The sequence below is a fragment of the Protopterus annectens genome, chromosome 5.part0 (genome assembly GCF_019279795.1).
Source record: "Protopterus annectens isolate FY-2018-M chromosome 5.part0, PAN1.0, whole genome shotgun sequence".
NCBI classification, from domain to species: domain Eukaryota; kingdom Metazoa; phylum Chordata; order Ceratodontiformes; family Protopteridae; genus Protopterus; species Protopterus annectens.
In genome coordinates this window covers 331,337,463-331,358,244 of record NC_056735.1, presented here as the reverse complement: position 1 = coordinate 331,358,244, position 20,782 = coordinate 331,337,463, and the positions used below count along the sequence as shown (strand labels likewise).

General features: G+C 40.7%; 1 pseudogene; it reads left to right on the top strand.

Moving 5' to 3' along the window:
• The first annotated feature begins 19,626 nt into the window (after window positions 1–19,626).
• The window catches only part of LOC122802157, a 22,685-nt pseudogene continuing 21,529 nt past the window's right edge, over window positions 19,627–20,782 (top strand).

Here is a 20,782-nt window from a genome sequence, read left to right as displayed (position 1 = left end):
ACTGCTATCATCCCAGTCATGTCATGGACTCCCACACCAACTGCTGGGCCAAGTCCATATATATGGGGGCAACAGCTGGAGAACACATATGTGCCCTTGTACATTCCAGAGGTGAGTGTGTGGTACACAGTGTTCCTTGCCCTTGTACAGCCTTTTATGGGGGGGGGGGTTCTATGCCATTAACCTAGGGTATGGCACCTTTTCAGGGATATAACTAAGACAAGGGTCATTCAGTGTGATAGTGAGATGAAAGGTTAAGCAATGTTATGTACAAGATACTGTGACATTAACACAAGTGCTACTTTTCCCCCTAAGGCTTGACTACATGGTGTAATTGGAGGCTGCTGAACTATATCTGTAATTGCTGATTGTTACATATCCTGAAGGCAAATCCTGTTTCTACTGTTGTATTAATTGAAGGCCTTGGCCTGGACAGCATAGTATGGTATATATACACATTGCTTGCATCTACTGTTTTGTGTGGGCCTTGCATTCATGACTGATTGCATATTTCAAACCTTATGTGGTGTCAGTACTGGCATACATTATTGTATAGTACACGAATAAAGGTTATCTGTGCATGCATACCTCTGTGTCGTGTCATGTCGTTTGAATTGTCGGTGGGTATATGATTAATGTCAGTATTCTCATTTGTGGAAATGGTTGCCACACTACACATTTCACAGGTGCCAGTTGAAGGGCTTGTGGCCGAGGGATATACTTTGCACCCAGTACTTCCACACCTCTTCTACATATGTATGGCTACTGATACCATTTTTTGTGTGTATATGTGTATGTACCTATATCGATATATATATATATATATATATATATATATATATATATATATATATATATATATATATATCTCACATGGCTATATCTATAGGGATGTATCTATAGATATATACATCTGTATATATATATATATATATATATATATATATAGATAGATAGATATATATATATATATATATATATATATATATATATATATATATATATAAAATATATATATATATATATATATATATATACATATGAACATATGTATGTATCTATATATAATTGATGTTATATGATTATTTGTGAGTCATACATTAATATATATATATATCTACATATAGCTGTCTATCTGTCTACATTTACAGATATATATCTGTCCATATGTCCATGCATGTTCGGCTCATATTTTGGCCTGTTCCTCATTCACTTGGCAATTGTCATGGATGATCGCAACATTGAAGTCAGTAACTAGTGGCAACACTTTTGTGTTTCAGACTTCATCTCCTTCTACATATGTGTTCTAATACATATAACTGTGTAACTAGCAACATTTTAAGTGTATCAGAGCATTAGTTGACATATATCCCTATTTGTAACCACTGTGGCATACTTTGTCCAGACTTCTTGCATTAACAGGTTGTGTGGTGCGATAATAATACATTTCCTGTACTGCTGGCTGATTGTGCTGCATGATATGTTTGTGAAAACTTCAGGTTATGTATATTTGTCATGGTTTAGTGGTAAATCACTTTGTGTATGGAGTGCAGGATCCTGGGTTCGAGCCTTGGAGATGCAGTTTATTTTGTTGCTGGGCAGAACAAGGGACATTGGCTACAGAGTGATTAAGGAACTTTTAAGCAGTTGTAAGTGGGTTTGCATGGGTTTGCATGATGGTAAGAACTGCCAACCTCCGCTGATGTTTTCTTACAGTCATTTAGCTTCAAATCTCTCAACCTGTGTAGGCATAGCTTACCCTCATGCAAACCCACACAAACCCGCTTACCACTGCTTAACAGAGCTTACTGCTGCTTACCACCATGCTAATTCCTTTAAAAGAAAAGAAAAAGGGGTTGATAGGAAAGTGGTGAAAAATAGGGCACAAAGAGGGAAAGACAGTAGGGAAAATAGCTAGACATATGCAGGAAGGGTATAGGAAAGGTCCGTAGCTGCCCATTTCTTCTACAGCAAAAGCTTTGCATATACACTATATTTGCAGGTACATTTGGACCCTGGGGTGAGGACAACATATATTTATTGTGATGCCAATTAGACTAGATTACATGTGTCCAGTGGACATGTATGCGAAATGGACAGCTATGTATGGGGCAAGATTTTTTTTGTGGGAACAGATTGCCCTTTTTTTTTTCCAGGTGAGAGTGGGATGTTGGGGAGGGGCAGTAGGTATATTTGGAGAGGTAGGCTGGGTAGATTAACAGACAAGACACACAAGACATACACAGGGCCAGTATATGACACATGTGGGGGTAAACACCTTGGATGGGGAGGGGTGTTTGGAAGTCGCAAGCCCATGAGCCCCCAACTTGAAACAGTGGGACTGAGGTCCCTACCCATGGGCAGGCACCACTGCACCTTCACGGCCCGAAGGTGGCTGTGCCAGGGGTTGCGTAGGAGGGGCAGGCTCACCCTCTAATAGCATCACTCGGCCCTCAAGCTGGCATAGCCGCTCTCGATACTTCAGATCGAGCTCCTTACGCACCATGGCCTGGACCTGTTGATGGGTGACAGGTTCCCCTCCACACCTGGTCCGGGGGGGGGGTGAGCTCCATCCCCTGCAGCGGGTCCACCTGAAGGTGGCACAGGGCCCATGGAGGAGGAGGAGGTTCCAGGCTGGGCCCCAGATGTGCTGGTGTCCAGTGCCATGGCCAGCTGAGGTGGGACAGGTGGGTCCGCTGGGACCGGCCTTCCCATATGAGCTGTGTTGTCACAGGTTTATGACAGATATGGGTTAGTAACAGTCAACAGCATTCAGGATTAGCTATAACAGCATGCATATGTATTCCCATTAACCCAACACACCAGATTTAACATAGTTGCAGAGCAAGCAGAATACATGTATATATGGAACAACAGTGGCCATTGCAGGAGTATGCAGGTTTCATTGATGGCAACAGGTCACCGATATGGGTGTATTTTCACATGGCACATGTATAGAAACAAATGTGAATATTTATAAACCATTAGGACATATGTCCCAACAAAAGTTTGGAGTGTACACATACCAGTTGAGGACTGTCATTGGGTTATTATGCACATATGGTAGGGGTGAGAGAGAGAGTTCAATTAACAACTAATATATCCTTGTAGTTTTCACAACATTCTTAGCCACTGCAGTGGTCTTTCCCTTACATGTATTATTACACTACACAATGACCTTATATTGTAAATTGGTATGTTTATAAATTATTATTTACGTGACCTGTGTCTTACATACAGGCGTGACAGGCTGCAGGTGTTAATGCAACATATGTTGAGAATTGTTGTCATACACTTTGGGTGAGGTGGCAGAATGACAGGTTTGTTTCCATATACATTCTCTGGCTATGTACACATTTGACTATCAGTTATATGTCATTGACAGCTGCCTACATTTCTTGTATCATCACACTGGATTTTCAGGGGAACAGGGTACCAAGGTGGTGATATGGGCCATTTAGCTGGACATGCTGGACAGATTGGAACAGTTGTGGAGTATGAATATGCATACAACTTACAATTTGAACATTCTAGCAAATTCTGTACTGTTGGGTGTAATTATGCATACAGCTTTCTTTCTGAACATTGCATCAAAATCTGTACAGTTGTGGGGTATGATTATGCATACAACTTAGTAGCACTCCCAGGATTCAAACCCCTGCTGTGTGTGACAAAATATTATAGCTAACATCACAGTACACTGTGCTATCAAGGAATTGATGTAAAGCTTTCGACTGTTTTCTATCGAAGTCTCCCTAACTTCTGCAATATGACTGACCTCTTGGCACTTCCAACATTGTTATGCAGGACTTCATGCCTATTTTATCTGCATACCATGGTGTGGGTGTCACTGCTTAAGATACAACAGTACTATTTATAGTATGGAACAGATTGCCAACATATGAGAGAAGAGTAAACAGAAGCACTCCAGGGGTTATACCTTTATTTGCAGACTATTACACATTTATTTCTACTGGTACAACACTTTCTAAGGTTCTTATATTTATTTGTTATAACAGTACATGCAGACTGACTACTAACCTGCCTCATGACTCAGCCTTTGCAGCCTAGAATCATGGGCTTGCTGGTTCACAGCCAACTCATCTGCAGCTGTCAGAGAAATGCAGTGATATTTAGCCATACCTATCCATAGTATACACAAGCTAGGCAATTATTTACTACTTAGTAGAATGAGTACTTACTCAGTACTGGGGCATTGGGCATTGGCCGAGACTCTTGGATCCACTGTTCCAGTACATCCCCCCTCTGCCACTTCAGGTCAGCATGGTGGTGCTTGACCTGCTCACCAGTCCGGGGGATACCTGTGACACTGGTGAGATCATGGGTGAGACTGTCTCAGGCCTCCGTTTTGTACTGCGAGCCCTGGTACTGGCCCTGCAGTAGTCTCTGATCATGGTGTTTTACCAGGAGCCATACCATGATTTTTGACTCCTGGATGCCATCTAAATCGAGTGCCTTCACCCACACCAGCCATTCTGCCTGCAGTAGGAAGCTACAGCCAGTTATGGGAAGTATTCCCACCTGTGGGGTTTTAATACGGCCATGTTCCCACACTTCCCATGATTGGCCAGTTTTGAAAAGGCTAAGCTATGGGCAGACCTGCTTACAGGAGGTTGGCACTGTTTAAAGAGGTATACCACTAGGCAGACTGAATTGGCTCCCCTACATATTGCTTACACTTACTAACTTGAAATGTGCTGTGGTTAGCATTGCTTAATAGTTAATTAGCACTATATTTGCCATTTGGCAATTATTTATTTTTCGTTACAGGTTATATATGTGTCTGGTATCCGTCATTCATGTGTACATACACTGTATGAGGACCCGGGGACTTCTACACTTCATTACAATAACACCTCAAATCTATGTTTACTGCAGTACTCCAGTTCACATATTTATGTTCTGTGGCAGGTTATCCATCATCACACTGTACATAGATTCAGTTCACATGTTTGGTTTGATTTTCCTGTGGTGAGGATTAGTTTGCTGATACCTTAGTCATATCTATTGCTGTGATGGCTTAGTGGCTAACTACTGTGACTATAGTGTACAGGGTCCTGAGTTCGAGCCTTGCAGTGGCAGTTTATTTTGTTGCTAGTCAGAATATGGGCCATTGGATCCAAAGTTATTAAGGCACTTTAAAGCAGTTATGAGTGGGTCTGTGCAGGTTTGCGTGGGTTTGCGCGACGGTAAGCACTGCTAACCTCTGGTTACATTTTCTTACACTCAGTTAGCTTCTACTTTGCTTAATCTGTGCAGACAATGCTTACACCCACGCAAACACACTTAGAGACGGTTACTACTGCTTATTTGTGCTTAAACCTGTTTAATAGTGCCTTATTCATTATGACACTGACACTTCACATGTGCATTTCATGCAGAACTGCAGTTCACATGTAAATGGTATTATGTAGGTTATATGGCAAAAAGATGTAAAAATATGTTCATATACAAATTTCACATGGAAAATGATATGTGCTGTAGTGGGACTTGAACCGGGAATGCCTGTTTGTTAGGCAGATGCTCTAACCACTACACTATTGCTGTGCTGCTTCATTTGCATATATATTCCTTGTTATCCTCTTCAGCCTTTTCAGCTGCTTTAACTGTAGCTAAGCGATGGGCAAACCCTCGCACCTACTGTTAGCTGTACTCGGTGTTTAAAAAAATAAATATAAGAGTTTCTTTGTTTTATTTCAATGTACTGTTACTGTTGAACACATGGGGACTGTTGGTGGAGATATGCGGACACCTATGAGCAGTTTCATCATTTAGTTACACTTTCTTCTGTTCTATTTTGCAGGGACGTGTTTATTCTGAGAGCTCTGCTCTCAGACATACAGCCCTGCACTTGTCCATGCTCAGTGTAGGATTTGGAGCTCAGGCAGCATGCCTTCATTAATATGCATGGTGAGCTGCCGTCCTCCTCTTAAACTGTCGCTTCCGTGCATGGCAGATTAGTAAATCTGGGGGACTTTCTTCATGGTTGTCTTTTATTTAAGAGTTATACAACTTTTGCACCCATAGGATCTGTTAAACAACTGTTTCAATTACATATACATGTAGTATATTATGCAAACTGTAACATATCTTAACTGTTAAAATGATTACTTTTTATGTTTTGTTTTACAGTAGTAATATACCATAAAAGACACTGAACTGTTGTTTCAAATGTTAAAATTAACATGCTCTGCTAAAGAACTGCTTAGTTTAACATACTTGCAATTCTTTGTTTATATTTTTATATGTTTTATGATGCTGAACATCATTTTTTTTTATTTTGTACATATGGATATTGTGTCCAAAACTCTGTATGGTGCTATATTTTTTAGTAGAACAGTGACATGTGCATGTGTGTATGTGTATATGTATGTGTATGTATGTGTGTGCATATAAATTCCTTAATTCTCTGACAGTCTTGATTGTGATTGTAGTCAATTTACTCTTTGACTAGCTAGAGAAGACATAAGACCATTGCTGTTTACCTCTGTCTCACCTTTTTCCTTAACATTTTTGATTGGACTACTAGTACTATGCAAGGCATTTCAGCTACTGTTGCACTTGCTTAGTATATCTGTTTAATTCTTTAATCATGCATTCACTTCTGAAGTCTCATACTGTGCCAATATTCCCTTTAAAGCAAGTTGAAATAGTACAGATGCATCTTATTTCCAATTGCTGCACTTTCATATGTTTGTGAAGTTTGTCTGTTTGGGGGAGAGGTGCTGTTGGGAAATTTACCATACACGTTTAGTCTAGGTTCTACTTTCAACTATTCTAATTTGTATACCTAAGCTGCAATTTTATGTAATACTCTTTAGGCAGAAGCATAAGATGTACACTCACAAATAAAAATGTAGCAATTGAAGGGAAACTTTCACTTCCTTTCAATATGACCTTCATTAAACAAAACATATTTACTGTTACAAATGGATGCTTCACAACAATAATGTGTGCTTTGATAATTTTCTGCTTAATACCTGTACATTTATAAGGGGATTGTTTCAAAATGTGTACAGAAGTGATACAACTAGTCATCTAACACTAAAATTATGTTCTGGTAATTCACTTGACACTGCAACTCCAGCCCCTCCTAAAACCTCCACTCTGAACAGTGTGCGGTGCCTTACAGTGTCCAGCAAACTTGTATGTGCAATTAATAATGTGGAAGAAAGGACTGTATTACAAAATGTTCATACTAATAATAATTATTTCTGGCCTCTATAAACAAAATCCTTTCTTTACAAAAATAGTCTACATGTAGTTCAACTACTAACAAAGGCAATAACTACAGTAAATGAAATTATATGACAATCTAATTTTTTTTGTGTATAAAGACAAACTTATATACATAAAAAAAGAATTTTAAGTGTACTCATGCAGATGTTCATCCATATTTGACATATAGATGCATACTTACATATATTTCTTTACTCATACATATACCTTTGCATTTATACACAAATTATGTTATCACATAAGCATTCTATAACTGTATACAGATGCAGATCTATGTACAAATATGCTTATCCTTTTCTTTGTTGTGTCTTTCAGCTTTTCCCAGTTAGGGGTCGCCACAGCGGAACTCCGGTCCGATAATGATTGGCAGTTGATTATTATGTGCCGAGTTGCCAGCCCTGACGCACAACCTTCAACGAAGGTATGCCCATTCACGCATGTCTCCATGCAGAAGACGCTCTAGCTGAGAGTTAAACCGGACAGCGTCTTACTGTGGGGCGACAACACTACCACAGCACCACCACCGCGGATCTTATCCTTTTCTTTGTATTATAACATATAGATACATATCTGTCATTTCTTGCAGATCTTCCTTCATTTATGCAGGTGTTCTACAGTTTACTTTTTAACTCTATGTTTAATATGATAGAAAAAAAAGAAATATTTACTATAGAAGTCTAGCCATATTGCTGCTACCTGATGTACCACTCAGCAAACTGGTCAGGCCTATGCTTCTGTAGGTCATTGTACCCGTGTCTGCCCTGTGGCCAAAGCTGGTGATCCCTCTTGGGACTGATAAGTGCTCACCCAACTTTTGTCGGGTGTCTACTTTCTTCCAGTCAGAACTGGGAATGCACATTTGGATCTTAGCATGAATCACTCAGAAGGTAGACCATAATTTTGGTCTCTTTGTCAGACCAGCTCAGAGTGCAGCCTTGTGCATTCACAGGTGCTGCCATCATTTAAAGTGCCAGTACCAGAATGAAGAAAGAATGAGCAGGGCTGTGATTCACAGGTGGAAAACCTCTCTGTCTATAGTGTGCCATCACCCTAACAAAAAACAGTTAACCAGGAGGGGCATTAGACTTGGTAATGTCATTATTGGCAAGTTTTGTTTGACCAAAATGTTCATCATGCACGTATTTTTTAAAGGAATAAATTCATGTTTCATTTACATGGTGGCTAAAGCTTGAAATCCTCATTTTTTTATCTTACAGCTGCTACTGCTGCTGTGCCTTGCTTTTTTTTACCTTTTTGGAGTATTACATTGGAAATTCATGAAGGAATAATTTCTTTATATATTCTTTGTGTAGTATAGTAGCAATATTAATGTTTTTTTGAGGGGAGGATGTCGGGCTTTTGCTGAAATAAATATTCCTATGTGCATCAGTACCAATTGTTATTAAATACTGAGTCCCTTGAGGTGACAAGGTGTGCCAGATGATGTTAGATGGGTAGAGATAATGCTTCATAATTGTGCAAGCTTACATGCCTATGACTCCATTTTGTCTTTTCTACATATGGTCAACTTAAAGAATAAATGAGGTTATCTGCAAATTCCTGCAGCCTTCTAGAGATGGTTGGGGACTGCTGCAGACTTTGCTGCTATACCCAGCATGCTCACATGAACCTAAGGCCACGTTCATGAGTTTCCAAGACCTAGTTACATGGATAATTTGCCTTACACTTTTGCATATTACTGTGATTCACAGAGATACCCATACAAGGGTGTAATTAGCATACAAAACAAGTAAATGACCCGGAAATTATGCAAACACATTTAAGATGCCATATTAACTTGGTATTACTCAGGTTATGTGGCAAATAGTGTAGGAAACTGTAGAGTTTATAAAGTAAGCAAAATTAGTAGAAATATTGCAAATTAATATGAAACAGTTCAAATGCTGTATGATTACTGAGTTTACTTAAAGACATGTTTGCTTTACTGATATGATGGGTATATCGCAATAGCCTAAGTGAATACTGTAAAACTGTCATTTGTAAATGGAAATTAATTACAACAGCCATGAAACTTCACTGTGATCACTGACAAAGTACTTTATTTTGGTGTCATTTAGTGACTGTGCACATATGATAGAATACTGTGATTCATTTGTGAAGTACTAAAGTGTCAGGAATGTTTTGTTGGTTCAAAATCTATGTGTCTTTACTGGGTGATTTGTAGGTGTCACTGCTGAATGAAAAATGACAATATTATGAATACAGGAAAGTGGTGGGGGAAGGCTTATTGTAATAAAAATCTACTTTTGCCTTACTGTTGTGAATGTATTCATGATGGTGAGAATAGTAGTTCAACACAATCTTACTTGGCTGAACTGAAACTCTACATCTGTGTCTAAATGTGATTTTGTGACAGTTACCTTTTTTGTTTATTTATTTTATGACAGCAAGTATGCTTTCATTGCTGTCCTGTTTGACTGATGATTATATCATTTTTTTTTGTGAATGACTGTGGCATATTTTTAAGTGCAGTAATGATGCAAAACTAGAGTTCAAGGCAGAGAAAAGATAACCTCAGCCATGAGGAGAACTGGATCCTCATGGAGAGCCTTAGGAACATATGGCAGATGTCGTTTTGGGAAAGGGGTGCCGAACTAAGCTGAGAAGGCAAAGGCCTGAAATCAAGGTATTATAGACATTAATGCTGTTAGTGGAAGGACCTGCACATTAACACAGTGCAAGAAGAAGGCAAATGATATGATAGGATGTGCTAGAGCTAAGGAGAGGCAGAAGACAATTGCTCATACCTGTATTGTTGGGGGCCTCCAACACTTTTCCCTATAACACCAGATGAGGAATACCTTCTCCATTTGTGGGGATGATTGTGACACAGAAGATTATGGGACTGGAAAAATCAGAGGTGGTATGGACACTGGTTATTACCAACATCTGCAGCATGTCTGCACAAGAAATTTGTTTTAAAACAGTAACATATATTAATATACAGAATTGACCACTTACATAGAATGATTACATTAAATACACTGTAATTACTATTAACAGGTGAACCTTCCACTTCTGCACTGAATGACAATGAAGGCAATGTGCATGGTAAGTTTTCCCCACTCCTTACTCAGCATACAGTAGTGTGTCCTACTTTTTTGTAATGTCTGCAAATAATTTTACAGCTTCAGCAGTGGAAACAAAAAAGTTCCACTATACCAATAAATTTGGAAGATAGCAGTTATATAGCAGATAGTTATGTTTTTGAGGTAGCCTGAGGAATGCGGCATGTAGTCCCAAAATTTAATGGCAGGATCTCACACCCCACAACACGTTAGTAACTATGCAGGAAGTGGCAGTGCATCACAAAGTCAAGCACATGGTGGCATTATACTCAGACTTGTACAGGAAGTAAACTGATACACTTCCACACCAGTATCTCCAAACCCATACAGACACTTTCAGGATTATTGAAGAATTTCAGAGATAACAGTGTCCACATTTACACTTTTATAAAAGGGTGCCAAGGATAGGAACTGGCCACAGCATGACTGGAAACATGTAAAGCAGTGGCTGCCCAGCAGCAGACGTGTCATGACATTGTTAGAGCTCAGAGCACTGCCACAGAGAGTCAACTGGAAATGGTCAGAGTTCATCAGGGAATATGTCAGGATTTCCAGCACTACATGGAAATAGCAGAGTGCAGGGATGATGCCATGATCACGCTGATGCTTAGTATGGTGGCACATAAAGCATCCATGGCTGCCTCTATTCATTCACTAGTTATGGCTTACCAGACTCAAGTAGGAGTCAGTCTTGCAAGGGAAAGTGGACAAGATACTATCCAGACATTGAGGGGGCAGATCATAGGAGACTAGGAGTTCTTTTCAAGAAGACAGTACTGTAATTAATGGTGGGGGTGGGGGTGGGGGGCAAGCACAACAGATTTCATGCAGGCCACATCAGCATTAATCTATACCCAGCAGAACCTCTCATTCAAAGCTGTAGCCCTGCAGCACTGACAGATCAGTGTCTGCAGGGTCACTTGCATCGAATAAATCTTGACATCAGACCACTTCACCATCCAGCTCTCATGACAGCCGCTCTTCAAAATCACTTGCACCATCACCTAGCTGGCCTATAGGAGACCTGTGTGACATATTTGACTTTGACCTACTGTAATCAAGTATGTTATTTCTGTTACATAAAATTTGATCTTCACACAATTATCAATGTTTAATTTGAATTAGAATAAGTTATAAAATAAAATAAAGTAAAAAAAGTGGGGGGGCTTAGGACACTTTTCAACTGTATGCTTTTCATTGCTGTAATGGTACTGCTAAAACTGTTAAGGGACTGTGGAAAAAATTTGTACTATAAGATTGCAGTGGTTAATACCATTAAAGCTCTATGAATTATCATTGCTACAGCAGACAGTTAGATCAGCAATTATAGCAAGGTTTTTGTAGCCCTTTTTCCCTCTCATAAACCTAGTGAATCTCTAGGTATTCACATTTCTTTTATTGTGTACTGTAATTCACAGCTGTCTTCTTTCACTCCCACTTGAGCCACAAACCTATGAGTCTTTGTGGAATTTGCAGCTCTGTTGCAATATATTATCACAGACCAGCTAAGACTGGAATTTCACAAAACGTGATGCTACTGACAGAGAGAGTGAATGAAGTAAAGTTATTCCTCACTTTAGAAAAAGTCTAATGCTGGCATTGTTTGTAGGTAAAGAGGAAAGTGTTCATTTAAATGTTTTTATCATATGACAAAAACATAAAGCAAACTGTTACAGGAAAAAAATATTTTCTCAAGAGGATCTGAAAGCAAGCAAGGGCGGCCACGGTGGTGCAGCAGTTAGTGTTGCTGCCTCACAGCAAGAGGTTGTCTGGTTCAATCCTCAGCTGGGGTGCCTTCTCAGTGGAGTCTGCATGTCCTCCCTGTGGTTGTGTGGGTTTTCTCTGGGTGCTCCAGTTTCTTTCCAAAGACATGCTGTAGGTGGATTGGACATTTTAAATTGACCCTAGGTGAGAGTGTGTGCATGACTTCTGTGGAAGGTTGGGCGCCAGGCTGTCAACTCGACACTGTAAAAGTCCACTGCCAATCATGAGCAGACAGGTGATCCACTGTGGTGACCCCTAACTGGGAACAAGCCAAAAGAAGAAAATCTGAAAGCAAGCAAAAATTCTTTATAACTAGAGTACAGTTGGAGGAAAGAGTAACTATATCCCCACCAAAAAAAAAAAAAGTTGTCAGGATATAATTCTCCTCTTTCTAGTCATTTTAGATTAGACAAAAATAAAAATAATTGCTAACTACTTATAATGCTGCAGGGCCATTAGTACTAGAAAACATAAGGATAGCAAGAAAATTTGTGTTTTTATTTCAGTTTCTGCCTACAGTGTCCCTTTACCTTTTACTCAATTACCTATTCCATACCCCCCTATTGTTCCTTTAATTAAGCATTTTTATTTGTGGCAGTGTATGCAGCCTTCATTCTTATTCTCAAACCATTAGTCTCCCAAATCACAAAATGACTATCTGTGGTACACATTGCATAATTTGTAGCACTTCTTGTCATTACATACTCAATATGTTTCAACACACACTACAGTTAGAGGCACAAAGTATGGTTCATTGCTAATAGATTAGTTCCTGAAATATTAATGAAATGCTAACAGCAGGAATGCTCACCAAAATGGTAATAAAAGAAATGTTTACAGGTCAAAATCCTAATCTGCGATCAAAATAATCAAGTATAAAAGCAAATAAAATAATAAAAAAGTATATGATTGACAGCATCTATGTACCCCATTATATTCTACGCATCTCTTTAAGACTGCCAGAAAAGAAAAGACTGAGATTATAGAATAAGTGGATTGCAAGCTGAACATCATATTTTAATGGGCATTTATGATTGCTAGACCAGCAGGTAGACACAACATAACCGAGAAATCCGAGGACAGACTTTTTGCTTGCATCCCATATGATGCTAGCAGTTCCATAATCTGCTCTAGATCTGATATTTCATGATTGCTGGGCATGTTTCTGACTTCAGCAAGCCATACATCTTTCCTGGCCTGCTGTCTCTCTCAATAATTTATGCAGTAACACTCTTCAAGCCAGTTGAATTCTGCCTGAAGCAAAACACAAAACTCAGCTTGTATATAATAAAATTAGCTTGTATATAATAAAAGTGGCAACTGCCTCATGTACACTGACAACCCTCTCCTCTTACCTCCCAACACTCAGACTTGCAAGAGATGCACTAATATATCCAAATGGAAGCCACGCACGCTCCAGCCAAGACCGGAATAGCTGGTCAAGAGGAGAAGATCAACACATGCACCACACCACATGGAACACATAGCCCTCCAGAACACACACCAGCACTGTCTTCACTTAAAAGCACAAACCACACACCCACCATCGCCGAGGGTCTCAATAAAAATCTGCCCAAAAATAATAGACCTCCAAAGCAGAAATGCACTCGACCACAACACAACACTAAGACACATAACTCTCCTAAACAGTGTGCCACTCAACCAAAGCCCCTTAGACAAAACAGCAGCCCAACACACTAGTCATAAGTGACTCAATAGTGAGGCACACTGATGTCCCACTCACTAGGTTGAATAAGGAGAAAGTAACAGTCTGCTGCCTGTCAGGTACCAGGATCTGCCACATAATGCACTCACACACTCAGGCCCCTCAACAACAGGCACAAATATGACTCTGTCATTGTACATGTGGGTGTAAATGACCTACAACGTACCTCCCCTGGACTACATGGAAAGAGACATGGAGGAGCTCTTGGATTATGTAGCCCAGGTGGGTATGACCCTATCCCTGAGCCAATTCCTGCCATCACCCAGAATGATACCACAGTACAAGCAGAAAATGATTGATTTCAACAAACTGGCTAAGTTTCTGGTGTCATTCTAAGTGGATCCAGTATTCGTCTGCTTAGGATGACATGATTGACAGACCTCGATGCTTTGCCAGAGATGACCTGCATCTGGCACCCCTGGGCTTCCAGATACTAGCTAAGGCTCTTGCCACCCCTATAGTGCCTTTTTAGGCGGTGTTCCAAAGACCAAAATACAACTATAACAGCTACAACCAAATGCAATCTGAGGGTCATGCTGCTTGATGCTAGAAGTCTAAATCTCAAAATGCACTCACTCACTCAAAGCACTCCTTAGAATGGAGAACATTGTGCTGTAACAGAGACCAGGTTCAAGGCAGAAAAAAACACCCCTGCACTACCAGGCTATAACTCATTCCATAACTTTTGGCCCCAGAACTTGGACCGAAGCTCCAAAGGTGGTGGTGTTTCCATAATCATAAAGGATGCACACACCTCCAGACTGGTAGCCCAACATAATGCATCTGAGATACTTCAGGTGCAGCTAACATTGGGTAAGTCAGGCGATTCAGGTCATAGCCTGCTATAGGTCCCCAACCATGTCCTAAGACTCACACTCCACATTCCTAAGCACCCTGGAAAATATTAGGGTATAACCTAACACTCTCATACTGGGTGACTTCAACTACCCCTCCATTAACTTGGAAAACTACTCATGTACCAATACACTTGCCCAACGCTTTCTGGAATTCATTAATTCCAATGCCCTGGACCAGCTCGTTCTTACCCTCACTAGAGGTAGCAGCATCCTTGACCTGGTCATTACTAACATGGGCGACTGTTGCTATACACCAATAGTCAACCCCTCCCTGGTTAGATCCGACCACAAACTAATCACCTTGGAAATCCACATCCCTCCCACCCCACACCCCCCACAAAGGTAACTACTATGAAAAACTTCTCCAAAGCTAACTTTGAGCTCCTAAAAACAGAGCACGGCACACATGCAAATGGAGAATAGTTGCATGACCGCTGAATCATACACCAATGCACTGTATGAACATGTACACAAATGCATGGATCTCATCCTACCCAATAGAGCCAATATGCTCTCCTCAAAAAAAAAAGGAAGCCAATCTGGTGGTCCCCTGCCATAAACAAACTCTACAACAGAAGGAGGAAACTGATGCAGAATAAGGTGAAGTCCCAAGACTGGAAAAAACTCCCTTATCAGCCTCAACAAAAAGTTGAGATCCCTCATCAAATCCTCTAAAGCTAGCTATGAAAACAGAATTGCAGCAGATAGTAAATACAACCAAAAGGACTTCTATAGTTATGTAAAGAATCTCCACGCCAATACTCAGATTTGCTCTGAGCTACTGCACAATGGTACCTCCTATACTGAGCCAACAGATATTGCCAATATACTGGCCAACAGATTCAGTGCCAAATTTACCCCCCCAAAGGACCAATCACAATACCAGTAGATTGCCAGGCATCCAGTATTACTGCTGCATAGGTTAAAACAGCACTGTCCAAGGCCAAGAATACAGCTTCTATAGGACCTGACAATATCCCTGGCTGTTTTCTACATTAACTACTGAGTGAACTGGCACCTCACCTGTGTGCCGTGTTCAATCACAGCCTCACCTCAGGCTTTTCCCTACTGAATGGCGCACTGCTACAGTCATCCCTCTCCACAAGGGATGAGCGACTACAGACCCCGGGAACTATCGTCCCATTAGCCTGACGAGTCTGATATGCAAAGCTATGGAACACATCATTATGGACCTAATAAACAAGGATATTGGGAATCTCCAAACTCTGGATCCTACACAATTTGGTTTTCTTAAGAGTAGATCATACCTGCTCAACTTGGTCGACTTCTTTGAGTCATTCAACAGAGCTGTGGATGAAGGCAACGTGATTCATACAGCCTACCTTGATCTGGCCAAGGCCTTTGATACCATTCCCCACTCAGGAATCATAGAAAAACTCACTAAGCTAGGCATCAACCCCTATATCACTAGGTGGGTTGCAAACTGGCTCATAGATAGAACCCACGGTGTGAAAGCAGCTGACTTCAAGTCAGACTGTTGACTAGTCACGAGTGGAGTCCCACAGGGTTTGGGTCTGGGTCCACTCCTGTTTGTTATCTACTTCTCTGAAGTCCAGGCCAACATGAAGGGACTCTGGCTGACAAAGTTCGCAGATGGTTGCAAGTTGGGAGCTATTATTAACTCCCCAAGTGATGCTGACATCCTACAGAAAGGCCTCAATGAGACCAATGGCTGGTGCCAGAACCATGGCCTTAAGCTCAATCCCAAAAAATATGTTGTCATCCCCATTGGGAAAAACCTGGTTCCCTTGAATTACCACATCGATGGTAGTCCACTGAACACAGAAGGCGTTATAAGAGATCTAGGAACACAGGTTGACAGCAGCCTCTCTTTCAACCACCACATTGCCACTGTGGTCAGAAAGTACTTCTATGTGGCACATCTCATTACTAAGGGTTTTGTATCCAGGAAGAAAAAGGTCATTGTCTCCCTCTACTCTTCCCTCATTAGGCCAATCATCGAGTACAATGCCCCATTTGGCATGTACCTCACTAGACACCTGCAACAACTGGAGACGCCACAAAAGTGCCTCACAAAGAGGATCCTAGGCCTTAAACATTTGTCCTATATGGATAGACTCAAAAAACTCCAACTATTATCTGTCTCATGTCGCCTACTTAGAGGCGATCTCTGCTTGACTTACAAAGCCATGCCTGACCCAGCTCTGTTAAAAATGCTACATCTAAAGAAATCCCAATCCTTCCGCACCACATGCTCCAGAGACCTCAACCTCATTACCACAATCAACAGAACATGCTGGAGGGACAGGTTCATAACCCAGAGACTGCCCATGCTATGGAATAGACTTCCCATACATGTCAAGCAGAGCACCTCACTGACCCTATTCAAGAGGAATCTTGATGAGTGGATGGGGAATAGAAAATTTACCCCGAGGATCACTCCAGTGGCTCTACTTGACAGAGGCACTAGAAACTAAGGTTGGGTGGCACAATGCCAGGGTAATCCTATGGGCTAGGCTTGTAAAGGCTCCAGGGCCATTAGCCTAGTACACACCTATGAACCTAAGAGTGTTAATTGTTCAGGTCCCCTTCAATAAACACATCACACCAAATGACGTTTGACAGCCTTTATTAAACTTCCATAAACATAACTTTGTTAATCAAATTATTAATTACAACTGACACATAGTATAGTTGATATTAATCACAGCATAAACATCCATGTAATGTTAACTAGGATAGTGTGACCTCACTCTTCCTGACCCAATAAGCAGCATCCATACCTTCACTTGCTTACTTTACTTCTGAAGCAGTGTCCCATCACTCACTTCATTTACCATTTATGGAATTACACATCCAAACAAATAAGCAGCATCCTTACCTCCACTCTCTTGTTTTACTTATCAAACAGCATTCAACTGCTCACTTTCCTTTTCCAATTCATTGAAATGAACATCCAGCACCAGAGGAGAAAAAGAAGAGGGGAAGCCTGGCCCTCTTCTCCACCCACAGCCTGACCAGACTCTGTTCCCCCTCTCTGCTACCAAACTTCCAATAACATAACCACCCATTAAAAGACATTAAGCCAAAAATCATTCGGTGTACTCCATCCGCTCTAACCAAACTGGATCAATGTCATCACCTCCCAAAGCCCTCTCACATAAATAGCCAAAGTAGCCAAATGCCTAAATGGCTGAAATGAAACCACTGATTCCTCTCCAATGCTGAAGTAACAAAACATAATCTCATAACCTAGCATAACCTCTGGATATTAGCAAATGTCTCACTTACCTAACTACCAATAGAAGGTTCATAATGATTCCCAGGTCATTACCTGCCAACTGTACCAACAGAACACAAAACCCAATGCCACTCAAAATCACATAAGAGCAATTGAGTGCCATCATGCCAAACTGCAGCCCCATTTACCACCCAATGAATATAATAATGACCAAATTAGATTTCCTTTCAAAAATGAATTTTAATAGCAATCCTGTCATCACAGCAACTATCCATTAAAAGCATTTGGACATCTAAATGACAATCTCAGCATTTTAGCAACACAAACAACACAACTCATACCACTGCCATATTAAAAAATTGAAAATTAACCTTAATCCACCACAACTCCTACTGAACCTCCTACGCCAGATTAACATGAAACTCCAAATATTCAACATCCCCCAATCATCCTTCCTTCCATCCAATCCACAAACCAACTCCCCCAAATTACATCCCCCAATTCAACATCACATGCCACGTTTGTCATCAAATGCAATTCCCCATCCACATCCTTATCTATCTGCCAAAGGCCATTCCACTGAAATGTTCCAAAAGGCAACACAATTGTAAAACAATGCACCAATTTACTACACTTCAAGCAAAACTACTCGAGGAAATTGACCGACATGAAACCTCAGGAGCCCAAAAAGCTGAATGTCCTTTGCTCTCCATTGAAAGCTTTCCATTCCATTTCTTACCTTTATCTGGTAAGAAATTAAAACATGGCCTACATCTGCAAGGAATCCCAAAACAATGAATTGCTTAGGCTTTCTAATTTCGGAGTAGACAATGAAGCACCCAGTTCCTCACATATCCTACCTACTCTCAAGTCATGCATGTACCAAACTGCCTACTATCAGCCTGATTCATAAGTCAAATGGTACAAGTGAGACCTGTCAAGACCTTAACTGGGTATGTGACAGTAGCAGAACCCACTTGAGAGACAAATTCATCTCCCAGAAGATACCACCTTTTTGAACAACTCCCACTTCCTGTCAAACACTTCATTGGCCCACTCTAAACACCATTTAAAAAACTTGATAGGTAACCGGAAATTTACCCCAGGTGTTCCACCCATGTTCCCTTGGACAAGAGCAATAAGTGCTGCCCTTGGGAAAAAAGGGTTGAACTTGTCTAAATTGTAAGGTGCCCTAGAACCACTAGCCTAGCAGTTTCCTATGATCATATGAGTGTTGTGACTCCACCCCACCTGCAGGAATCCAGATTCCCCTTAAACAATTCCCAGCCCTGCTTATCCCTGCCCCCAACATACCTCCTCCTCACTTGCCCCTACACTACCCTAACCCACACCAACTCTGTTGTGCTTGAATGAGCATCGAATAAAGTAAAGTTACCTACTACCTTATTGTGCACCACCCCATTGTGCCCCACTCAAGCAACTGAAACATCCACCCCAGCAGAATCCATTACCTATCACTGACTGTTGCTCACTCTGTGCTTCCTCATCCACAGCCTCATTGTGCACCACTCTAGTGACAGGAACATCCAGTGCAACAGCCTCCATTACCTTTGAGGGCCACTTCCTTCAAGTCACCGACTGACCTCAGACCACCGACTGAATGCCAACTCTGTGCTTCCCCATCTACAAAAGAAATAAAAACTGTAAATTCTCTGTACCCACATACACCAAAACTTCTTAATGACAATGTCAACTGCTGCCAAGACTTACCTTGTTCATCAGCTACACAGCTACTACCCCACCCTTCATCCCTTATCCTCAGTAACCTGGCACTGCCGTGTCCTTCTGCAAATCCTTATGCAGCCAGCAAAGGAACATACTGGTGCAAAACGGTTTTATGACACAAGCGTCAGTAATTGAACCTATGCTTTTAAATGACCCTATTAAAACAGAACAAAAATTGAGCTTCTGCTCGACTATGTTAGACCTATACACTGTCGATGAGGGGAAATTTAAATATCAAAATACTAGGGTACCTTGTGATTTCATACAAAATCAGATACAGCCAAGTTAATTTCATAAAACAACCCTGACAACATTTCAGTAAACAACCACTACAAGGATATCCACAGGCAATAAATCTCACACAAAAATTACATATTCATCTTTAGAGAGTACAGCCTTGGCAGCTTCTCCCATGTGTTGCTTTGCTCCACAAGCATCTCTAATGACATATACCCAGCAACCAAATTAAGATTATCAAAGAGTAAAATACCCTCATAAAATAACCATACCTATCAAGTGTACCTCATTTCGAGGAATGTTCCTCATTTGGGGTCATAAAAGTACATGTTCCTTAAATCCCACTTAGAAAAATATTTCATACATTCCAAGTTAAAGATTTAACTGAAAATAATGACAAATAGAACAGAATCATATTATTTCATTAACAGGCCTATTCTACAAATAAAGTCATTACATTTAACCATCCTATGAGCTTCCAGTTGTTAGTGAGCCATTACCAAGTGTTCCAGCTTTTACCCCTTGTTCCACATTATAAGTAGCAGCATTCCTGCCTCTAAGATGAGAGGATAAACAATCAGGGTAAAGCTGAAACCCTTCCATGCATCTGCCAGTAAAGCATATTACAGTGCCTGGCATGTGATCTGTTTCAAAGGGGAGGCTTACCTACCATAACCCCCATACCATTACTAAATTTACAAGAGGTTTTTGCTGAGAAACGTGCATCTACTAATGGCACTTGCAGCCAAAGCTGAAGTATGTCATTGATACATGCACATTTATAGTGATAAAACTAGTATCTGTTCTATGAAACAGTCAAAAGGTTACAGGTAGAGTAGGACTACCTGAAATATACCCCAAATTAGGGAATGACTAGAGG